Below are 25,147 nucleotides of genomic sequence, written 5' to 3' on the forward strand. Positions count from 1 at the left end.
GGGGAAAAATTAAGATAAAGCGAAATAAAACAAATGAAACCATTAAAGCAGCAGCTCGAAGCACTGCTTCATTGGTTCAAGATTCAAAGCAAAGCTCGGTTGATTATGTGGAAGAAACGAAACATTTGCTGTAAAACAAAGTTATTTAGCAACTAATCGATGACTAAATTAGTTGACAACTATTTTAATAATCGATTTTAATCGATTAACTCGATTAGTGGTTTCAGCTCTAATAGCCATATATCAAAAGTGATGAAGCAACACTGACAGGGTCAGGAATGATCGCCGTCGATGGGATTACAGCAATCACTGTCTTGCTGTACATTATCCTGTATGTTTCATTCTCATATCTCTGAAGCAAGTGCTCTCACTCATCCATTCATGTGCTTATTGTACAGCCATCACCTTATAAAACAAAAGATTTGCAGGAGGTATCTCCTCAAGTAGGTCACAGCCAGCAGATTATTTCAAAGAGGTGCATGCGGTTCATCAACTGTTGTGCAGAGTGATCAACAGACATAGTGAACTGTAATGTGATGCAGATGCAAACTTTTTGATCTCACGATGTGCTTTGCTCAAATAAAAAATGCTTCATGGTCTTCAATAAAATTTGGTACATCCACTGAATAAAGCAGATTTGCAAACACATGGCACACTCTGAAGCAAATCTATTAGCCATGTCACAGTTGAAAAACCCATGATGATCAGATGACATTTTCTTGTAGCTGCATTCAATCACAGCACATAGTCAACATAAAACTATTTATTTTTTTTATTTTTTTTTTGCCATTTTGCTCCTGTCACATTTTTACGCAATGAGTGCTCATTTTTACTCCACACCTGCAAGCCCTGCACCTCCATGGAAACAGCACAATCATGACTAGAATTAAGGGTAACTAGTCTCATTAATGCTCCATTTATGCACGTAGATCTAAGCCTGCTTTTCAAACGACATAACCGTCACTGCTCTAGGGCTACAGCTATCAATTATTTTAGTAATCTATTATTCTAGTGATTAACTGAGTAATCGGATAAAAAGTACCTTTGTGTTTTTAACAACTTCAACATTCCAGGGCTCTCCCTAAGCAATGGCACAATGTTGCTGTGTCATCACAGTTGTCAAATTCAGTATATCCCTTTCTGTTTTCCTGGGTAATCATTTATTTTTGCATATCTTAGAAGTTTTGGATCTTTCCCGGTGTCAAGAGCTCAGCCAAATTTGGGCCAAAGTCTTGACATTTTGCAGAAATGGCGATGGGATGTGGCTTTCTGTGTTTTGTTTTCATCAACTTGTAAAATGTTAAGTTTGTTTTTTTTAAGGTTGGTGAACTAGGTCCCTGCGTGATTTTTTTTTAATCCCTCTTTCTGTTGTGAAAGTGTTGGAACACGGACCCACAACAGGGGGCGCAATGAACGGACAATGGAGAAAGTAAATAAGTTTTACTGTCGTGAAAATGCACAACCAATACAACAATTGACAATTTGGGTTTACACCGAATTCCACTGGTGTCGTGTGGGCAGGCTCGAAGGTAGGAGACGTCCGTCCGAGTCGAGCCGGAACCACCCAGATTTCCCCTGCCACCGAACCCTGGAAATACTGGAACCGCCAAGTCCCGAATTCCCAGGTGGCCACTGCCTCCGCTCGTCGGATCCGGTACTGCTGGCAAGAGAACAAACACACAGGTGTGGATGCGGCTGCACCCAGTACACAGAGAGGGAAGAAGCTGACTCCACCTCACGTCAATACTGCAGAAAGGTGAGTACTTCTCCAAGCAATTTAGCTCACAATAATCAGCTGTCCTGCAAAGGTTTAACAAATCTTTTAGCCAGTTAATCAGAATATTAATGCAGAGAACGTTACCTCTAACGTAAGGCGATATCTCGGCACTGAGGTGGAGACGCCGTCCTCCTGATATACCTCTGTGCTGAGTGGAACAGCTGAGTCTGGTGATGGGTGACAGCTGTCACCCAGGCTACTCCCATAAGGCGGCAGCGCCCTCTGGTGCCTGGAGCCCGCACTCCAGGCAGGGCGCCCTCTGGTGGTGGTGGGCCAGCAGTACCTCCTCTTCAGCGGCCCACACAACACTTTCTCTGCAATTCAGCCGATGCATTTCAGCTGGAGGTTGAACATGTAAGCCTCGCAGTCAGTTTTTTTTTTTTTTTTTTGTATTATTATTATTATTTTATTTGAGCAGCCGGTCTGCTCTGTGTAAGCCTGATCCTGTCAGATCTCAGAAGCTAAGCGGTGCAGGATCTGGTTAGTACTTGGATGGAAGACCTCTTCAGAACACCAGCGGCTGTGTGTGTTTCTCCAGGTGAAACTGGAGTTGCGTCAGGAAGGACATCCGGCGTAAAACCTGTGCCAAATACCGATGCAGATCTGGTTGTATCTGCTGTGGCGACCCCGACCAATATGGGGCAGCCGAATGGACAACAAAAAATTATTTTATTTGCGTTACCATGTTTTTGAAGCGTTGTGTTTTGCCCAAAAAAGCAAAAATTAAAACGCAAAACACTCTGAGCAGTGCGAGTCTAAGCAGTGCGAGTCTGAGCAAAATACAAAAGGAAGAGTGGACTTCTTCCAGAAACCATCAGTGTGGCTGGGGACGGAGCTGTGAGGGCAGTGCTGAGCCCTTCACACCGGGCAGAGAGAGGCAGCCACCAGCTGCCGCGCCAATAGTAATCTATTTCAGATGATCAGCGTGGACCGTTTTTCTCCTAAAAGGCTTTATTTCACTCTGTGTGTCGCGTTGGGAAGCTGTAGCTTTTGTGCTAACTTGATTAGCACTTACACGGCTTATGCATGCTCTAGTCTTCTTCTGTTTGTTTTTATGGGGACGTTACAGTGCCACACTCAGACCTGGCATATGTACTACAACATTAAACGAAGCACAGAATTTGCCTTGAACATTTTTTGTAATCAAATTATTCGAGTTATTTGATTAATCATTTCAGCCCTACACTGCCCACATATTTTGTCCTCTAGGATGTCATGGATGTTAAGCAATACATTCTCCCGGGGGCACTGCACAAGGTCAAAAGATTCTGGCATCATTTAGCACAGCAACGGTAATAATGTGTCGACTGCAGAAGAGGCAAATGCAATGTCGTGGTCTGGTCTGTCGTTTAGGTGGTCTACGAGGCCATTAAATACTTCATGACAATAGCGGACAGACCGATAGATGTAACAACTGAAAAATTTTAAAACTGCTATATTTCCCTTCATTGTCAAATGTCTTTGTTGTGCCCTTTTACAACTCTTCGGTTATTAGCTACACTCGCCACTATTTCTGGTGGTATTCTGTATGCCAACTCAACATGCAGTCCACCTTGGATCTGCTGTGGGCACCCTGAGTGAAAACGAGGGAGAAGCCGTCAGGACTGACTTACTGCCACCAGGGCCAAGTCTGCTTCTTGTTGTCACTGTGATCATCTGTAAGTGATTACAGCAATTACTGTATTTGTAACTGTAATGTAACTTGTAATCTGGTGCAAGTGTAATAGGCTGTGCCAACTTAATTATAATGTCCATCCATCTGTGTTTTAGTGGCGGGCGTAGGAGAGTTTGTCTTCTTTATAACTCCAAAATCATGATTATAATCTAAAGGTAGCTGTCTGTTTTTAAATTTGTAAAATTCCAACTGTAACTGGCTACAAGAAAGTCCAAGTAAACATAGTAACTGGTAGCATGCTGCCTGCAAAGAGCCAATGAACCAACATGCAAATATACAACATTTTAAAATTGTAATGTGAATCAGTCCTCGACAGAAAGTACAGACAGACCAGAGCGCCTTGGGCTTTATTTCTTCAGTAAGACAAAAGTCAAGTGAGGTCAAATAGAACATACACGTAAGAGCAGCAGACACATTCTTATACTGTTGTCTAAGAAATGTGTTTACGACATCACCTCAAACATGGTGCAGGTCAACCTGGGTTAAGAAAGGACAAACGTGTTACTTGTAATTTCAAGAAAACATTCCTTACGTAAATGCCATTAAAATGAATGAGCATGCAACAAAGAGAGAGACACTAAACTCTCTTTAACTTGGCAAAATGTTGTGGAGGACAAAGTAAGAAAACAATGAGGGAATTAATTTTAGGATTCACCCAGTGGCCAACGTTCAGTTCAGAATATCTTTCGACATGTTAGCCTTCCCAGCATGCCCCCTGTCTTTCAAGACGCCACTGACATCAGCATACCGCGGATATAAGCCCGGACATCAGCTGCGCAGACAAAGTTATATAATCAAACGCTCTCCGTCTCAAAGCGTGCAGCGAGGCTGCACAACCACAGGGACGGGCGTACGTAAGGGGCAAGAGGGAGAAGGAAAAGGAGGTCGGGAAGAAAGACAGACGGTCACAAAAAGAGAGAGGCAGAGAGAGGCCCGCTGGGGTGTGGTCACTGCTGGGCGAGACAGAAGAAGGTCACCTCTGCCACCCCCCAACAGAAGCCCCAGCTAACAGGCGGGCAATGGCGAAAACAGAAGAGAAGAGAAGAGAAGAGAAGAGAAGAGAAAATATAGACCAGGACACATGGGGCGATAACCAGCATCTTTCATGTGTTCTGTCATGTGCAGCACTGTTACATAACCCTCAAGGCCAGAGAACAGCATTTTTTACATAACTGTATTACTGTTTATTAATAAGTAAGGCTTAACACATAACTGTTACAAAAAATACAATTTGAAAGAGCGCATTGTGAAAGCCGTGACTACGGTATTCCAGTTAACACTTGGTTTTCTACCGAGCTACCTGCTGTACAATATTTGTAATTCATCTTCTTCCTGCTCTTCACTGTATTGCTGCTCACATTATCGGCCCCCACAGTAGATCATCCTTTTCCATCTCACCCTGTCCTCTGCATCTTCTGTCTCAACCACAACCCCCTGCATGTCCTCCCTCACCGCATCTATAATCCTCCTCTTTGGCCTCCCTCTTCTCCTACTTGGTGGCTTCATCCTCAGCATCCTTCTCCCTATATGCCCTTCATCCCTCCTCTGCACCTCTGCAAATATTCTAGGTTTAATCTAACTGGACGAATAACTGGTTATTCGTCCATTTAGGTTAAACCTATAATAATAATAATGCTGTACATCCTTGTCAATCCCAAAGAAAATCGTAACATTTAATAACAATGTGAAGATACATTATGTCACTATTTGGACCATTAATACAAGCCAGGAATGAATGGAATATATGAATATTTGTGGTGGTGGTGTGGTTAAAACAGACAATTAAGAATGTTTAATAATGATGTTAGTTTTCTGGGTGATCGCTGGGTTAAAAATTGTGTCTGTAAATGTACACAGATGGAACTGCAGGTGGAAAGTACTTCAGCCCAATTTGCAGTTGAAAACTGCAAATTGTCACATTCACATTCTGGGCACTACACACACACTTGAACATTATTAATGTTCCTGTTTGCCCGAAACGTAGGGGTTTTTTTAGCCGCTGTTGTCAAGTTAATGTATCTTTGCTCATAAAAATGGGTGAGCATAAAGATGAACAGCTCATGAGAGCTGTTGGACAGCTCACATCGTTCTTTGATAAAGAGGGCAGGACAGAAAGCAGCCGCAGACAGCGGGAGAGCCTTAATACAAACGTTTTAGGCCGGTTATAGTATGAATCTGATCCATCATGTAGGCTGTATGCTGAAGCTCAACAAGGCTTTAGTTTCTGAGGTTTGCAGAAAAACTGTTGAAACTACTTTTTTTGTCAATTGTTGTTCTTCAACACCTAGTTGTTGTTGAGGAAAACATTTCTGCAAAAATTCCCTGCAGTATTTTGTAGGCATACCTTCAAATGCAGAGGACTGGAAAAACTGACATTTATCCTCAGGACAGTTTCGGAGCAGCATAAAACAAAAAGAAAGTATATGAAGCAAGCAAAAGTAATTTTTGTTTTCAAATACACACTGATACACAAAATGATTCTGTGAATATTGAATTTTTAGGCTTTTTTCCTCCTTTTTTTAATGGTCAGAAATGCTGTAATTTTTTCATGCATTGAGCTATCATAAATTTCTTATACAAGTAGATTCTGAATTACTACAAATTAAAAAATATAACGCAATGCTAAAATACCCTCGGCCATATGAGCATTGTCTTCTTCATAATTTGCATGTGTTTAATTTGTATCCCAGTGCAAAGTATATATTATATAAAATTAATTACACATTTACTGTTATTTACATTAATTATTAAGATCCTGTTGTTTTATGTACAATTTATACATGTTCAATAAAGCCCCTCTATCACTCACTCAATCAATCAATCATAAACAATATTGACATTTTAACAGTATCTGCAGGAGATCGTGTGCACATACATGAGCTTTTGACAAGAGCAGAAGTTAGCTTTGAGTTTGCGGAAGTTAGCGTGCACGCTGACGTCCGCAAAATGTTTTGATAACACTTCTCTCCATAATTGTTATCGGGTTACAAAAACAGCATATTAAGTTTTAGAAGTGTTTATTTCTAGCTAGCTTTTATATATGACAAAGAGGTTATAATTACATACAAACAAAACAGAGTTTGCAGCTAGCTAGACCAGCCTGGCACGTTACCACTCTAACGTCCGCAAAATGTCTTGTAAATCACTTTAGAGTTGTTATCAGGTTCCAAAAACAGTGTTTTCCATTTTAGAAGTATTTATTTCTCACTAGCTTGTACATAATATATGACAAAGCGGTTATATTTACACACAAACGAAACAGAATTTGCAGCTAGCTGGACCACGGTGTGCGCTCTACTCTGATTGGCTCTCACACTGACCCATCAAAAAAAAAAAAAGGAACAGAATGAAACAGAATGTGAATTTTTAACCTTTTAAAATAGGTCAAGGTTAGCCATCTTTGAACTTATCCAAGGTCTGAGACCCAAGAATGTTCCCTGTGAATTTGAAGACTGGCAGTAACAGAACCGGACTTATACGGAGCACAAACAGATGGATGGACACAAAGCCTTCGCAATACCCGATGGCTATATTTGATGCCCTCGGATAATTACTCTTCGCAGAAAGTTTCTTACTGTATATTATCCAAACTTCATGGGCACCAATTTACCACGTAGGCACTGTTTTGCCACTTAAAAAACACACAAACACACAAAATCATCTACTAAACGTGGCTGATGGACACATTGTCACTACAAGAGTGTCATTTTAAACAGTAGTTGTTTTACAAGTGTGTAAAATAAAAAGCAACTGAAAAGCAGACTTCGAATTACACTACTTTAGTATGTCCAATATCCCAGACCTTAAAATTTAGAAATTAAATAATTACTAATCATACTATAAATTGAGAAACAATTTATTTGTTTGTGTTTTTGTTCTATTACTCCTCCAAGGTACTTGGACAAATTTATACCAAACTTGTGTGCTTGTATGGTGACACCAGACTTACCCCAAAGGAGTTTGTTTGAGTAAAGGTCAAGACCATTGGATGTCAAAAGTCAAAATTACAAATTTTCACTCTGATTTGTACCAAACTTGGCACACGTAGATGTAAAACAGCTGTCAGCCCAAAATGACAGAAACCAAATTGACAGAATAATTCTTACATGATTACTCATTTCCAAAATTGACTATTGTCTGTTTAATTTTCTGGATTGCCATAAACACTGCTGCCAAAGTTCTGATGAAAACCATGCGGTTCGATCATATCACACTCATCCTGGCTTCCCTTCAGTAGCTCTCTGTGACTCCAAGAGCAGATGTCAAAGTTTTGTAGCTGACTTAGGAAGCACTGAAACTATCTTGTTAACCTGGTTAAGCCTTATGTGCCTCCTTATACCCACTGGATGCAGACTTGCTCTGTGTCCCAAGGTTTAAAAAGAAGTTAGCGGGTTTTAGAGCCTTTAACTGCTGTGTTCCTGCATTGTGGAACAGCCTGGCTATTGGAATTCAAAAGGAAACTTCCAATGACTTTAAGACTAGTCTTTAAAACTATTTATTTTCTATTATATAACAGCTGAGTGGATCCTTATCATTTGATTGGTGCTTTGTATGTCACATGACATGGATGATTCGTCCCATTTGTGTTGCATTGCATTTAGAGTGCAGTTTGGTTCTATTTAGAGTGCAAATTTGGTTCCATACATTTGGTACCATTGCACTCTGCACAAGTGCATGCACACACACACACACGTGCTTGCACACGCACATGCTTGTGCACACGCATACATGCTCGTGCAATTTTTCTCTCCTTCCATCACTTTATTTAACAACAGAACATTATTTAAAAACTTAAAATACTTGAAAATCAACAAATCGCCAAATGTCCCTTGGCTGTTGAAATATAAAATATCCATCCATCCATTTTTTCTGCTTTATCTGGAGTCGGGTCGCGGGGACAGCAGCTCAAGCAAAGCCGCCCAGACCTCCCAATCCACACACACCTCCCCCAGCTCCTCCGGGGGAACACCAAGGCGTTCCCAAGACAGCCAAGAGATGTAATCCTTCCAGCGTGTCCTGGGTCTTCCCCAGGGCCTCCTCCCAATGGGACGTGCCCGGAACATCTCTCCAGCGAGGCGTCCAGGGGGCATCCGGAAAAGATGCCCGAGCCACCTCAACTGACTCCTTTCGATGCGGAGGAGCAGCGGCTCGACTCCGAGCTACTCCCGAGTGACCGAGCTCCTCACCCTATCTCTAAGGGAGCGCCCAGCCACCCTGCGGAGGAAACTCATCTTGGCCGCTTGTACCCGCGATCTTGTTCTTTTGGTCATGAGCCAAATCTCATGACCATAGGTGAGGATCGGAACATAGATCGATCGGTAAATCGAGAGCTTTGCCCCCCTACTCAGCTCTCTCTTCACCACGACGGTCCGATACAGCGACCGCATCACTGCAGACGCTGCACCGATCCGTCTATCGATCTCACGCTCCATCCGTCCCTCACTCAAGAATAAGACCCCGAGATACTTAAACTCCTCCAACTGAAGGCAAGGACACTCCACCGACCTGAAGAGGGCAAAGCACCTTTTTCCGGTCGAGAACCATGGCCTCGGATTTGGAGGTGCTGATTTTCATCCCGGACGCCTCACACTCGGCTGCAAACCGCCCTAGTGCAGGCTGAAGGTCCTGATTTGACGAAACCAACAGAACCACATCGTCCGCAAACAGCAGAGACGAGATTCTGTGGTTCCCAAACCAGACCCCCTCTACACTCTGGCTGTGCCTAGAAATTCTGTCCATAAAAATAATGAACAGAACCGGTGACAAAGGGCAGCCCTGGCGGAGGCCAACGTGCACTGGAAACAGGTTTGACTTACTACCGGCAATGCAAACCAAGCTCCTGCTGCGGTCGTACAGGGACCGGATAGCCCTTAGCAAAGGACCCCGGACCCCGTACTCCCGGAGCACTCCCCACAGGGTGCCCCGAGGGACACGGTCAAACGCCTTCTCCAGATCCACAAAACACATGTGGACTGGTTGGGCAAACTACCATGAACCCTCGAGCACCCGATGGAGCGTGTAGAGCTGGTCCAGTGTGCTGCGACCAGGACGAAAACCACACTGCTCCTCCTGAATCCGAGGTTCGACCATCGGTCGAATTCTCCTCTCCAGTACTCTGGAATAGACCTTACCGGGGAGGCTGAGGAGTGTGATCCCCCTATAGTTGGAACACACCCTCCGGTCCCCCTTCTTAAACAGAGGGACCACCACCCTGGTCTGCCAATCCAGAGGCACTGTCCCCGATCGCCACGCCATGTTGCAGAGGCGTGTCAGCCAAGACAGTCCCACAACATCCAGAGACTTAAGGTACTCAGGACGGATTTCATCCACCCCAGGAGCCTTGCCACCGAGGAGCTTTCCAACCACCTCGGTGATTTCTGCCTGGGTAATGGATGAGTCCACCTCTGGGTCCCCAGTCTCTGCCTCCTCTTCGGAAGACGTGACAATGGGATTGAGGAGATCCTCGAAGTATTCCTTCCACTGCCCGACAACATCCCCAGTCAGAGTCAACAGCTCCCCACCCGCACCGTAAACAGTGCGGGTGGGGAGCTGTTTACCTATACTGAAAAATACCTATATTGAAATATAAAATAATAAAGAATAAAACAGTTTATAATAAAGAACAAAAATAATTATTTAAATGGCATTGCTTTATCAAAGTGCTGAGTTGCCATAAAACAACACTGAAACATATAAATGTTATAAAATGTATGTTGCTGCGAATGAGCAATTAGCATAACCAGTTAACCATAAAACCTAAATCAAAAACTGTGACTCATGTGACACATGTGACTCATGTCTCTTTCTCTAAAATTGTATTGTAGCATTATTAGTTATTATTACTATTATTATTGTTGCTATTATTATTAATATATAAATAAAAATAAATTTAAAATATTATAATTTGTAATACATTTGACTCTTTTACGGCAACAAACGCTGAGCCATATTATACAGAAAACAAATGCACAAACATGCTGAAATGCCAGCAGCTTAATGCTAACTTTCACATTGAAAATGCCATAGACATGCTAATGTGTTAGCATCGGTGTTAGCATAAAATACATCTATCAAATGTTTCAGAAGACCATAACAGGTCAGTTTAACATAAAAAGGTAAATATTCCTCACAGACATATGTTCTTTAGGGTTTTAGTGGGGAAAAATTAAGATAAAGCGAAATAAAACAAATGAAACCAACAAAGCAGCAGCTCGAAGCACTCCTTAATTGGTTCAAGATTCAAAGCAAAGATTGGTTGATTATATGGAAGAAACTAAACATTTGCAGTAAAACAAAGTTATTTAGCAACTAATCGATGACTAAATTAGTTGACAGCTATTTTAATAATCGATTTTAATCGATTAACTCAATTAGTTGTTTCAGCTTTAGTGGTCAGTGGCATCAAAGGTCTGTTGTATGATCCTTCTCATGAATTAAATATTTGTCAGTCAATTCCAATCCACATTTTACTGATTGCGGAGTCAGCTTTGGACTCAACAGCATTTTGTCTTCCATACAGTCCCCTCAGACAGATTACGCCCAAACAAACCTGGGCTTTCTGTACCAAACAATGGAGGCACACTGATATAGTGACTGGCACTTAATAAGCAGTAACTGTATTATTAAGTGTTGTTTTTTTCTTTTTTTAACTGCAGGCACTACGTGTAGGAACTTCTGATTGAGCTTAGTTTTGTCATTCTAACAATTTGACTGAAATCATGTCATCCCTGTGATACGGCTATGGAAGTCAGAATTACCAGCTCAGCATACGGCCTAATGAGCTGCTTTTTGACTCATTATCCTTCAGCGTGGCTGCAGAAGAAATAACACCAGTGCATTTTTTAAAACACAGCAAGCACTAACATGTTTAAAATATAGCAGTCTTGATTACCTGCTGATTCAGACCATCTCGCTATGGAATGGATGCACTTCAAGCAAGCTGGAAAACGCCTTTCAGCTTTTTGCATATTTAATTTGGTGAAAATTGGAACCATAAGCAGTATGCTCTCTGTTACAGGAATCTACAAGGTGCTGCTGTTATCAGAAGAGAGACAACGCACTGTAGCGTACAAGCCATGTGAAAATAAACCTGTGGAGTCACTAAAACAACGTGAGCACCAAGCACCAATCTCAATCTATGAATGGTCTTTTAATAACTACTAAACAGAAAAAAATCATATGCACCCCTGCTTATCATCTAGTTTGTGGATTTTATTAAGCTGATCATGGTGGAGTGATGGATTTTCATACAAGAAAACAGATCAAACCTCGGCTTGAATTTCCCATGTGCCTTCTGGCAAATGGTAGCTGATATTTCACGTCTTTTTTTAAATAACTTTTTTCATGCGCTACTTGTTGAAGCTGTGACTGGTGGTGTAACAAACTATAGTTGTACAACACACAGTTTCAACAATCACAGCCACAACTCCTTTAGAGTTGCCTGGATTTCTTGTGGCTTCCCTCACTCGTCTTTTTCTTGTCATTTAACTTTAATTCAAAGAGATTAATAAAAATATCACATTAACTGTTTTGGAATTACAGCTATTTTTATACACAGTTCCCCCATTTTCAAAGCCCATAAGTATGTGGACAAAAAGAAATATGAGTATTATTATAAAATAAAAATCTTTACGATTATAGTTTTAGGCTCTGTTCCACTGGTGATGAAAAAATAAATAAATACATCTTGTACTATACACACACTATTTATCAATCACTGCCACAGAAGCATGTAATTCCTTTAGAGTTGTCATGAGTGTCATGAACTCGAGAGAACTGAGTTCGACAGATTTACCACAAACACAAAGTTTGTACTTCTTAATCACTGATGTGCATGAAGACTAGGGCTGTCACGATTAGTCGACATTATCAATAATGTTGACAATGAAAATTTGTCGACATATTTTCATTGTCGACAAATCGCCCAAATCATGTTTTACCATTCAAAAACTATCATTTTGGTCCGGCGACGTGTTTCGTGGAAGCGCTAACTGCAACAGGAACTTGGGGGGGGGTGGTGTTTCCTCGGATACGGATACAGTAGCCAAGTGATTTTTTTGTTTGTTTGTTTTTTCCTACGCAAAGACTCTGCTACAACGCACTCGGATAAACAATGGCGGAGCAGCAACAGCAAGCAGCCAAAGCGGAGTTAACAGAGAAATTTAGAGCAAGACCGAAACAATCCAAAGCATGGGAGCATTTCACAGAAAACAAAGCCGCCAAGTCACTTACATGCAGACTGCGCAAAGTCGTGCTAACAGCGCTACAGTCATGCACGAGCACCTGAAACGCAAACATCCCGGGGCAGCTGAATCCACCCCAAACAACACAAGGTAATCTAGCATGTTTAGCTACCCAACAGTTATCGTGTATTGATATATGTAAGGATTAAACAACTCGAAGCCGTGCATTATACGGTTTGAATGCACCTCGCGGAGTATAAAACGTGGTGTTACGCCGCAAAGTGCATTCAAACCGTATAATGCACAGCTCCGAGTAGTTTAATCCACTTATACCATGGTCCCACACAGTGAGCTAACACACAAATATTTATTTAAGTTAACAGAATTTGATAAAAATGTGTGAGTATTTGGGACCGCTCACACCAGGTCACATCAGGTCATCTGATGGTCACACCACAGCGACAGTGCTTCAAAAGTTTAAATCATTACAAAACTTTTCACTTTTCCATTTCAAATGAACAGGTCAGACTTTATATTTTTTCCCTGTGTGAATGAAACAGTCATTCTGCATACGGACCGCAGATTTTAGCCAATCAGTGGCCAGCATTAATGGAAGGATTTAGACTTATGAGTAAATTACAAGAAACGTCTGCCAACAATCACATAACTTACTTATGTCCAACATGTGCGGGACGTATGAGTCACGCTGGCGTGCGTTGAAAATTATCAGCATGCCCAAAATTTTTTGAGGAGCTCAGCTAATCAGGATGTACATCAGTGAGCTTCAGCGTGTTTCAACGTGCTTCAACCTGCTCTTAACTTATAAAAAATTTAACCTTAATTTATTGAACTTATGGCAGTGTTTTTTAATATGGCTGGCATACGCTGGCTAAATCGTCAAGGTGTGACAGGGCCATTAACAATTATGTTTCATAATCTTAACAACTGGTTTGTCCAAACACAACCTCTGAAAAATGGTTCATGCAATATTTTTGTTAAACCCATTAAATTAAAGCTGAAAGTCTACAATAGTCATTTTAACTCCACTGTGGTGGTGTACAAAAGGCAAAACTGCAAAAATTGTGTCACTGTACAAACACATACCACACTGTATGAAAATTTTCCCATTTACATACAGTGTGGTATATGTGTTTGTCCAGGGATACAACATTATTCCGGGGGGTGTACGTGTCAAAAGAAATGCTTCTACTGCCGGCTTGATGGAATCGACTACAAGGGCACACTGCTTTTACACTGTCACTTTCTGTCAGCACAGCTCAAGATAGTGCAAGGAAAAACGAAATGTGACAGTCAAAAGGCTACTGAAAGAGCTTGAGGAAGAGCAGTATACCTGAATGATTTAATTATTACACAGCTTTAATGTGGTGGTGAAGGCGTGACCATACAACTGCACTAAGAAACTGTCATCACTGTATTCATTATATCCTGTGCTCAGTCAGCAGTGGGATTATTTTCATGGGATTTTCACATGTCAGAGTTAATGGTAAACTGTCAGCCATGTCTGCCAGCAGTGAGGGTTTTGTGATGTCAGATAGCACATTTGTTGATAAAGTTCCTTTATAATCAGCGCATCAATTCATCTCAAGACGACTCCCTGGGAAATATTGTTTTTGAGTGTTAATCAAAAGCTCTGTGTTATATTTCATGTTTTTCTTTATACGATCTGAGTGCAGACAGACCATCACACAGACCGGTTACGTGCCTGCAGGATTGCTGGTGTTGTTTACAATTAAAGCCAAGGAAAATCCATCAGAGCTGAAAGCAAACGTGCGGAAAATTGTAAAATCCATTGTATTCATTAAGTCCACAGACTTAAAAAAAAAAGAAAAAAAGATGCTTGATCTAATAATCACTTTGCCTATTGGATGTATGCCCTTTGGGTTTTTTGTTGTTGTTGTTGTTTTATATGTATGCCATAAATGAAAAGCAAACCTGCTGAAACACACTGCTGGATAGGGCGATAGGGCCATTAAGAAGCATACCATGCATTCAAATACAGACTGCAATACTCCTGGAACAGCACTTGCAATGATGTGACTAAGTAGGAGGTTGGCACAGTGGTAGAACTTTTGCCAAACAACAATAAATAGACCCCACTGATACAACCCCTGGCAAAAATTATGGAATCACCGGCCTCGGAGGTTGTTCATTCAGTTGTTTAATTTTGTAGAAAAAAAGCAGATCACAGACATGACACAAAACTAAAGTCATTTCAAATGGCAACTTTCTGGCTTTAAGAAACACTATAAGAAATCAGGAAAAAAAAATGTGGCAGTCAGTAACGGTTACTTTTTTAGACCAAGCAGAGGGAAAAAAAAATATGGGATCACTCAATTCTGAGGAAAAAATTATGGAATCATGAAAAACAAAAGAAAGCTCCAACACATCACTAGTATTTTGTTGCACCACCTCTGGCTTTTATAACAGCTTGCAGTCTCTGAGGCATGGACTCAATGAGTGACAAACAGTACTCTTCATCAATCTGGCTCCAACTTTCTCTGATTGCTGTTGCCAGATCAGCTTTGCAGGTTGGAGCCTTGTCATGGACCATTTTCTTCAACTTTCACCAAAGATTTTCAGTTGGATTAAGATCTGGACTATTTGCAGGCCATGACATTGACCCTATGTGTCTTTTTGCAAGGAATGTTTTCATAGTTTTTGCTCTATGGCAAGATGCATTATCATGTTGAAAATGATTTCATCATCCCCAAACATCCTTTCAATTGATGGGATAAGAAAAGTGTCCAAAATATCAACGTAAACTTGTGCATTTATTGATGATGTAATGACAGCCATCTCCCCAGTGCCTTTACCCAACATGCAGCCCCATATCATCAATGACTGTGGAAATTTACATGTTCTCTTCAGGCAGTCATCTTTATAAATCTCATTGGAACGACACCAAACAAAAGTTCCAGCATCATCACCTTGCCCAATGCAGATTCGAGATTCATCACTGAATATGACTTTCATCCAGTCATCCACAGTCAACGATTCCTTTTCCTTAGCCCATTGTAACCTTGTTTGTTCCTGTTTAGGTGTTAATGATGGCTTTCGTTTAGCTTTTCTGTATGTAAATCCCATTTCCTTTAGGCAGTTTCTTACAGTTCTGTCACAGACGTTGACTCCAGTTTCCTCCCATTCGTTCCTCATTTGTTTTGTTGTGCATTTTCGATTTTTGAGACATATTGCTTTAAGTTTTCTGTCTTGACGCTTTGATGTCTTCCTTGGTCTACCAGTATTTTTGCCTTTAACAACCTTCCCATGTTGTTTGTATTTGGTCCAGAGTTTAGACACAGCTGACTGTGAACAACCAACATCTTTTGCAACACTGCGTGATGATTTACCTTCTTTTAAGAGTTTGATAATCCTCTCCTTTGTTTCAACTGACATCTCTCGTGTTGGAGCCATGATTCATGTCAGTCCACTTGGTGCAACAGCTCTCCAAGGTGTGATCACTCCTTTTTAGATGCAGACTAACGAGCAGATCTGATTTGATGCAGGTGTTAGTTTTGGGGATGAAAATTTACAGGGCGATTCCATCATTTATTCCTCAGAATTGAGTGAGTCCATATTTTTTTCCCTCTGCTTGGTCTAAAAAAGTAACCGTTACTGACTGCCACAATTATTTTTCCTGATTTGTTATAGTGTTTCTTAAAGCCAGAAAGTTGCCATTTGAAATGACTTTAGTTTTGTGTCATGTCTGTGATCTGATTTTTTCCTACAAAATTAAACAACTGAATGAACATCCTCCGAGGCCGGTGATTCCATAATTATTGCCAGGGGTTGTATAACAGCTGGCCGATAACATAAGCCAATATGAGCCTTCCTTTCACAAACATAACATCTGTGAAATTTTTGCAAATTTGAAAACTTATTTTACAGAGTAAACAATGCAGAAAACTCTTTGACTATTGGAAATGTTGTCATTACATACAGCAGAGGGTACTGTGACTGCACTGTTTATGATGCTTTCAAGTATGGCTGGGAACCCATCACCCCTTGGTCACCTGAGCTAGAAGAGACGAAGGCAAAGTGACTAGCTGCCATCCATTCCAGAGACAAGTGGTCGCAATGCGACCAGGTAGGCAAGGACGAAACAGATATCTATTTTATGCAAATGGTCAGCAATGTGACACAATGAATGCCAATCCGAGTGAAGGCAGCATGACATAGTGTGGCATATGTTGGCTGTTTGTTATCTTTGATTTGGAGATTGAAGCCATGTTCAGGAAATCCAACTTTGCCTCTGGTCACACCAAAATGTCATCTCTGGTCTCAAAGTGGCATCTGACTTACCACCAAATTTAAAGTATACTGGGCAGTAGTGCCCTCCACTTTATTCTACGGATGTGAGACTATGTGTTTCTACCAACAACACATTAAACAACTAGATAAGCATCTTCCATTGTCCTGGGTGCGCAACTGCGTGGGACAGGCCATGTGGTCCGTATGAAGGACAGATGTCTGCCAAAGGATATTCTTGCTGGCAACTCTCTGCAGGATGGTGCAAAAAGAGGGACAGAGAACGTGTTACAAGGATGTGCTACACGACAATCTAAAGAAGGCTGACATACCAACTAACACCGGGGAAAATATGGCACAAAACCAGAATGCAAAATGGAATGGAATGGAAAAATTCAGTTGAGAGGAGTGTGGTCCGAGTAGAGGAGGGCTTCGTAGAGGCTTACTGGGAACACTGAAAGATTCACTCAGCAACCTGAATACACTGGAATCTACACATGCAGATTGTGTTGCTGAACCTGCCACTCCAGGATTGGCCTTACTAGCCACTTGCACACACACGCCATTACCACAACTAAACTCCAACCTGGAGTAGTCATAGTCTACTAAGACAGAGCGCGAGTGACAGAGTGTACATTTGGAGTTGTGTCTGGAAGGGCTGGCTTTAATATGGTTAAATATAAACAAATAAATTATTGGGTATAACTTATAAAATGTGAAACACTTCCTATATACAACACGTGCCAAGTAGGAGCAACCAAAAGAACCACACACAACCAGGACGCTTAGATCATACAAGACCACAAGACAATGATTTGCTAGTTATGGTAGATCCTGGTTCACTTTAATTTTTTATCATATTTAATAAATCTAAATCAGTTTCATAATTTTTGTATTATTAAAAAATAGATAAGCCAAAAGGCTACTTTGGGTATTTTTAATCATTAGTAATTATTGGAAATATGGCCACAATGAAGCATATATAAGTCCACTGTAGGTTTTGGAGCACCACTTGCATAAACAAAAAACAATGTATTTTAAACAGTTTGCCATACCATGTTTTGTCACACAATCATAAGGACCCCTTCACACATAGTACAAATAAGTACAACTCAGGGCAAATCACAGTGGAACAGCTTGTATGAGTGAACCACGAAAACAAAGAGCTGATGGGCAGGTGTGAACGATGCCGCTGCAACGGTTTTGTGCACATGGGAACACAGTGCAAGCAGCTGCTGTGAAAATAAAAAAAATAAATAAATAATTAAAAAAAATACATGCCACCCACGGGATTCGAACCTGCAATTTCCAAAAGCTCTGATTGCCAGCCAGAAATTTTACCACTGAGCTACCATCACTGTCCTGTAAAAGGTGCAGGAAAATGCCTGATATCAAAAAGGACATGGACATATTTAAGAAAAATAAAACCACACACCATATAAAAACACCGCATTTTATTGAATCCCTCTCATCAAGCGGGCAAGTATGATCCATCTGTTCCTCTGTAGATGACCCATGAAATGACATGAATGGGAAGCAGGGCGCTCTTACCATGTCCACATCTGCTGGCGGCGTGTTCTGCCCGACACGCGTGTCTTGTGAACGGCACGCTGCAGGACAGACACCGCGTCATGTGGAACAGAGCTCACGTGGGTGGCGTGACATTCAGATCGCCCGCTGCGTGTTATGATCTGATGGTCCGACAGCGATATGTTTTTATGTATGTCCACATGAGGACAGCAAGCAGACACGCGCGTCACAGTGATGTCCATACAAGCACGATATGTTTTTTGCAGCTAGGACGTTCAGATCCACAGATCTCCACAGCTGCTCCTGTCGGCGGACACACCCCGTCAGTTCAGCACACACACCAACGTGTCACTGTGTCTGTTTGCTAAGCCACACTTGTGGGACACAGACAAACTTCACATCCAGCTCGACAGTGATTGCCTGTCGACTATTGTCATGTTAATAGTGCAAACGGCCACACATTTTCTAAGTGCCATGCAAGCGGTGTTAGATGTTCATGTGTGTGAGCTGAAATTTGGCCGACACCTGCCACGAGAGGGTTCGATGAGCTCTCTGTCTTTCAGCCGCTGGTGTGCGCAAACAGTTGTAGCAACAGGTGTACGAGGCATTGGAGGCATCTAGGATTTTACTCTTACTGCATACGATTCCTGCTTCATGCGCACTTCATGCACAATCTGACCACATTTGTACTATGTGTGAAGGGGTCCTAACGTTTTACAAACTACATTTTCAAAGTACATATTGACGAACAGGAAATTTAGATAACCCTCACAGTATTGGCCTACCGATATTGTCACATCAAACCACTTTTATTGTGAAATACATTAAGAAAGTGTTGGCTTAGCATGTTTGGAAAAATAACATCAAAAAAGGGCAAAAGCTGTTTTAGAAACAATCCTACATCTACATGTGGATCTGCTGAAAACTGAAAAAATTTACACCAAGTTTCATACCTGCTTCACAGTTTGTTTCTTTGGGCTAATAAACCAACTGACAGACTTACAATTAACTACATCAGGGGTTTTCAAAGTGTGGGAGAGTGAGCCCCTCAGAGAAAAAAAATAAACAGATGCCCCCCCCCCACAACACACAATTTCAATATCTTTGTGTGTTTCTTTTTATTATTTTACACATCTTAAACACATTTTAAAATGTATTTGTGTGTTTTGAAGGAACTGCCATTTTACAGCCTTTGTACAAACATTTTAAACATGTTAACAAAGACCTTTCTATTCTTTCACACATTTTATAGCCTTTTCAAACATTTTAAACATGTTAACAAAGACCTTTCTATTCTTTCACACATTTTATAGCCTTTTCAAACATTTTAAACATGTTAACAAAGACCTTTCTATTCTTTCACACATTTTATAGCCTTTTCAAACATTTTAAACATGTTTTTAAAGGAACTTTCAACTTCTTCTACTTTTATCTTTAGTCATATTTTAAACATCGCTTTTTTAAATATTTAAACATCTCTGTGTTTTTAAATGTCTTTGGCATAACTAACATATTTTAACATAGATAATAGGGGATGGGTATTGATAAGATTTTATCGATATCGATGCCATTATCGGCTTTGATTATTGATTGAATTCCTTATCGATTCCCTTATCAATACCTCCTGTGAATTTTCTGTGTATTAAAAGTAGGCTTTACTGGTTTTCTACGTCAATAACATCTTATTGAGTCTTAAAGTAAAGAAATATGAACTTGGTCACTGGATCCTTGATCTGTGGACATAAATAAAAATAAACAAAATCTGTCATTTTTTTTTCTCAAAAGCACTTCCTTTCAGACATTAATGGCACAAATATAACTCCATACCTCTGAGATGGGCTCAGTCAACATCAGTGTAATTCATAAAGCACGCAGGACATCTCATTTTGGAAAGAAAAAACATTTGAGTCTGTTGTCTGTGTTACAGCGTTTGGAAAGAGGTGTCATTTGATTTAATATGGTGATTCACTTTGAAGTATTAATTCCGGACGTACTCTAACTTCACTCGGCAGACAGCGCCACAGTGTTTGGAGCTGTGCGAAAGGAATGGAGGATGATTCTCTTTTCTTGGCTGCAACAAGACAAGAGTCCCAGTTAGTGACTTTAATAAGCACAAAAGTGACTCACGATTGACATTTTTAAATGGCTTTGAGAGGTGTTAAGAAGCGGACTACTCACTTCTGAAAAACAGCGAAGCAATGAACCAACGAAGCAGTGGATCGGAGCACTGCTTTGTTGTGTCAAGCTTCAAAGCGGAGCTGTTACAGAAGCGGTTGATTACCCCGTTGCAGGGTCTGTAATCAACATAAAGAAATGATCATTTTCCTGATAAAACATCCTCAAAAACAATGGCCACTCTGAAAAACCAATAAGGGATTTGTTAATCAAAAGGGCTCTTGATGTCTGTGGATCGAATCATTTCTTAACAATTCTCGAAAAGAACTAGCTCAAGATACCCATCCCTCCCCCCCCCCAAAAAAGAACTATGGCACCCCCAGTTTGAAAACCACTGAATTACATCATTGCCAGAGGCAACAATACCTAAAATAAAATACTGACATAATGTTGAGCATGTTGTCATTTTGAAATCTATGTCACATTACGTAAATGCAAGTTATCTTCGGGTTAGTTCACTTGCACTATGACCTTACCTTGGTTAGAATTTTGTAATCACTGCCTAATTTTTTTTTTTAATGTTAGCACTAAAATTATTGGAATATTGTTCAAGTAAAAATGGCAGTTGCATTTTAAGATTCAGGGGGGAAAAGTGGGAGGGTGAGAATAAAACGGATCTTACAACTCCATTTCAGGTTAGAACAAGCCAAGATATAACTCAACTGACTGCCCCCTCTTGGCCCTTTCTGGAATACTTTGGACACCACTGCATAAACCAAGCATGAAATCAAAGGAATTGTCTGTAGACCTCCAACACAGGATTGTCTCCAGGCACAAATCTGGGGAAGGGTACAGAAACATTTCTGCTGCTTTGAAGGTCCCAGTGAACACAGTGGCCTCCATCATCTGTAAATGGAAGACGTTCGGATCCACCAGGGCTGTTCTTGGAGCTGGCCACCCGTCTAAACTGAGTGATTGAGGGAGAAAGGCCTTAGTCAGGGAGGTGACCAAGAACCCAATGCTCGTTCTGTCAAAGCTCCAGCATTCCTCTGTGGAGAAAGGAGAACCTTCCAGAAGGACAAACATCTCTGCAGCAATGCACCAATCAGGCCTGTATGGTAGAGTGGCCAGACGGAAGCCACTCCTTAGTAAAAGTCACATGGCAGCCCACCTGGAGTTTGCCAAAAGGCACCAGAAGGACTCTCAGACCAAGAGAAACAAAATTCTCCACTCTGATAAGACAAATATTGAACTTGTTGGTTCTGTGAATGCCAGGTGTCATGTTTGGGGGGAACCAGGCACCATCCCTACAGTGAAGCATGGTGGTGGCAGCATCATGCTGAGGGGATGTTTTTCAGCAGCAGGAACTGGGAGACTAGTCAGAATTGAGGAAAAGATGAAGGTAGCAATGTACAGAGAAATCCTGGATGAAAACCTGCTCCACAGCACTCTTGACCTCAGACTGGGGCAATGGTTCATCTTTCAGCAGGAGAATGACCCTAAGCACATAGCCAAGATATCAAAGGAGTGGCTTCAGGACAACTCTGTGAATGTCCTTGAGTGGTCCAGCCAGAACCCAGACCTGAATCCGATTGAACATCTTTGGAGAGATCTGAAAATGGCTGTGCACCGACAATCCCCATCCAACCTGATGAAGCTTAAGATGCAGCAAAGAGGAATGGGTAAAACTGCCCAAAGATAAGTGCGGCAAGCTTGTTGCATTATATTCAAGAAGACTTGAGGCTGTAATTGCTGCCAACAGTGCATCAACAAAGTATTGAGCAAAGGGTGTGAATACCTATGTACATAGTTAGTTTTTTCTAGTTTTTTTTATTTTTAACAAATTTGCAAAAATTTCAAACACTTTTTTCATGTTGTCATTATGGGGTGTTGTGAGTAGAATGGGGGGAAGGATTTCATCCATTTTGGAATAAGGCTGTAGCATAACAAAATGTAGAAAAAGAGAAGTGCTGTGAATACTTTCCCGATGCACGGTACGTCACACACACACACACACACACACACACACACACACACACACACACCTTCAACCACTTAGTCCAATTAAGGATCACTGGGGGCTGGAGCCTATCTCAACAGTCATAGAGCATGAGGTGGGGCACACCCTAGACAGGGTTCCAGTCTGCTGCAGGGCCAAATATAGACAAACAAACACATTCATACCTGCACGCACAGCTACGGGCAATTTAAAGTTTCCAATCCACCTAACCTGAGTGTCTTTGGATGTGGGAGGAAGGAGGAGCACCCGGAGAGAACCCACACAAACATAGAGGAACACACAAACTTCACAGGTGGAAATCGAACCCATGGCCTTCTCACTGTGAGGTAACATTGCTAACCACTAGGCCACTGTACTGTCACTGTACATTACTACATCAGAAAATTGCTCAGTTTCAAGTCATCATAGTAGTGCCAGTCCACATAAAGGAACCACCTGTACTGTTACAGCAGAAATCTAGAGCCACTTCTGGTCATCATAGCAGTCCTTAAATACATTGCTTAAATTATTTATAACAACAGTCCGGCAGCTGAAGAGCTGAGCCAAACAAGCACCACAAGAAGAGAGATGGACTTAAAGACTATGAAGTCACCTTGCCACAAAAGCAGTAGAAATCTTCAAATGATCATGGCGTCTTGATGCCCCAGAGTCATTGCAGATTTCTTAGAAAATAAGGAATCTAGGCGTTTACTCAAAAGCAAGTGGACTTCTTGCAACAGTTTAAGACATTTTAAAACCCGCCCATTTCTTCAGTCAGAAAAATTAAGAAGTCAGTTTCCAGTAAACTTCAGGATATCTTCAAGAGACTGAATCTCTGGAGTGTCCCAGTGGTGACAATTCAGTATTCCAAAGGCCAATTAGTCCAAAGATCCATCATGCTGGATGTGAAGACCACATAATACCTGGCCAAAAAGCCTATTTGCAGCAGAGGAGCATGCAGGCAAACCCCCGGAGAATTTCACAAGCCCGACAAGGACGTGCCAGCGATAACCTTTCAAATCCAGAGAAAATTAGAGAGCAGAAAGGTGTCGCGACTGTTTTCTGTCACAGCATTGCTGTTGCTGTTAGCCTGCTAGCTAAGGAGCTAACATGCCTTCTTGAGGGACCATTGGACCTTCAGAATAATGATCCATCCCAGTAAACCCAGCTGTAAGCTGTAAACTCACCAGACAGCTGTAAACCTAGCTATCTGGTGAGACACACTAATCAACTGCAGACCTCGAGGGTCGGTGTCCTGCAACTTTTAGATGCGTCTCTGCTTCAACACACCTGAGTCAATTAATGAAGTCATGAGCAGCCCTCTGGAGAACTTGCCTGCATGCTGAGGAGGTAATTTAGCCATTTGATTCAGGTGTGTTGGACCAGGGTCACATCTAAAAGTTGCAGGACACCAGCCCTCGAGGACTGGAGTTGAAGACACATCCCAATGAACAGAATGTATAGATGTATAGAACTTTCTCTTTTGAGATATCTTATAATTGGATGATTGAGGAGATCAATCAGATGGACCAATGAGTGCATCTTGCAGCTAAATAAGGTTATTAACCCCCCCACACACACCCACACAAATTTGCTTTGCGGAAGCATCCAACTGGTATGTGACAAAATTAGAAGACAGTGATTTCATATGTTTAAATAATAATAATAATCATCATTAGTTGCAGGCCATACTCACGTGTTCTATGAATTATGCGCATGATTGCAAATAATTTAAGTCAGCTCCCCGCCCCCGCCCGCCCCCTCACGTGTGTGCGTGTACGGGCCACGCACGCGTCAGATGTACGAAGCATGAATCTATAAGTTGGGGCCCTGTGCGCTGCACGTACAGGCACGTTATAACAAAACTCAACATTACGTACGTGCACAGTACTGCAGTTATCAGCGAGCGCTGAGCAGCGGTGACCGTCAGCAGGAGTTATGAGAGCAAAACGCTGAAGCCCGGCGACACTCACCGAACGAAGCTCGGCTCCTGCTCCGAACTGTCAAAACGACACTAAATACTGCTTCATGTCCCACGACAGCCGCACTCACCTCCGCCTGGGCACCGGGTCCGCCACACCAGTTTGTTGTGGAGACTCCGCACGTTCCGACACCAAGAGGCGGAGAAAAGTCAGCAACAGTGCTGCTCCGGTTTGTGCACAAGCTGAACCCCGCGTCCGAGCCTATACTCCTCCGCCGCGGTGCCGCGCTTCGTACCGTTAAATAATTTCCGCGCAGCTCCTCTTTCTTCTTTCCTGGAAGGTGCTGAGGGGGAGAAAAAAAACCGAATGAAGTGTGCCTCTTTTACGGTCGTCCGGGATCGTTTTGAATTGGGCTGCAACGACGGGGGGGGGGGGGGGGGGGGGGGAAGCAGAAAGAAGTACTACACGCTCGCTCCTCCCTCCGCTTATGTACAGAGTACAGTATGTGGAGTACACAGCGGCGCGTGACCGCCTCCTTAAACTATCTACTGCTCTCTACAGGAGTAGCACTGTAAAATACTCATACATATATATATATATATATATATATATATATATATATATATATATATATTATTTTTCAATGAAAGGACTGTAAAACAGGAAAACTAATCAAATCTA

The 25,147-nt window shown here is 41.7% G+C and overlaps 1 protein-coding gene across 3 annotated transcripts in view; it reads right to left on the reverse strand.

The window, feature by feature from the left end:
- Positions 1-24,868, reverse strand: part of LOC117530280 (thyroid hormone receptor alpha-B) — a 353,233-nt gene extending 328,365 nt beyond the window's left edge. For 2 of the 3 annotated variants that reach the window (XR_004566288.1, XM_034193167.1), the window contains exon 1: positions 24,597-24,861. The gene's annotated coding sequence lies outside the window, so the exon portion shown is untranslated. Of the gene's footprint in view, positions 1-24,596 lie in introns of all 3 variants that reach the window. The other variant, XM_034193169.1, reaches the window with a different exon arrangement.
- Between the last annotated feature and the right edge of the window lie 279 nt (positions 24,869-25,147).

The sequence above is a fragment of the Thalassophryne amazonica genome, chromosome 18 (assembly GCF_902500255.1).
Source record: "Thalassophryne amazonica chromosome 18, fThaAma1.1, whole genome shotgun sequence".
Taxonomy (NCBI): Eukaryota; Metazoa; Chordata; class Actinopteri; order Batrachoidiformes; family Batrachoididae; genus Thalassophryne; species Thalassophryne amazonica.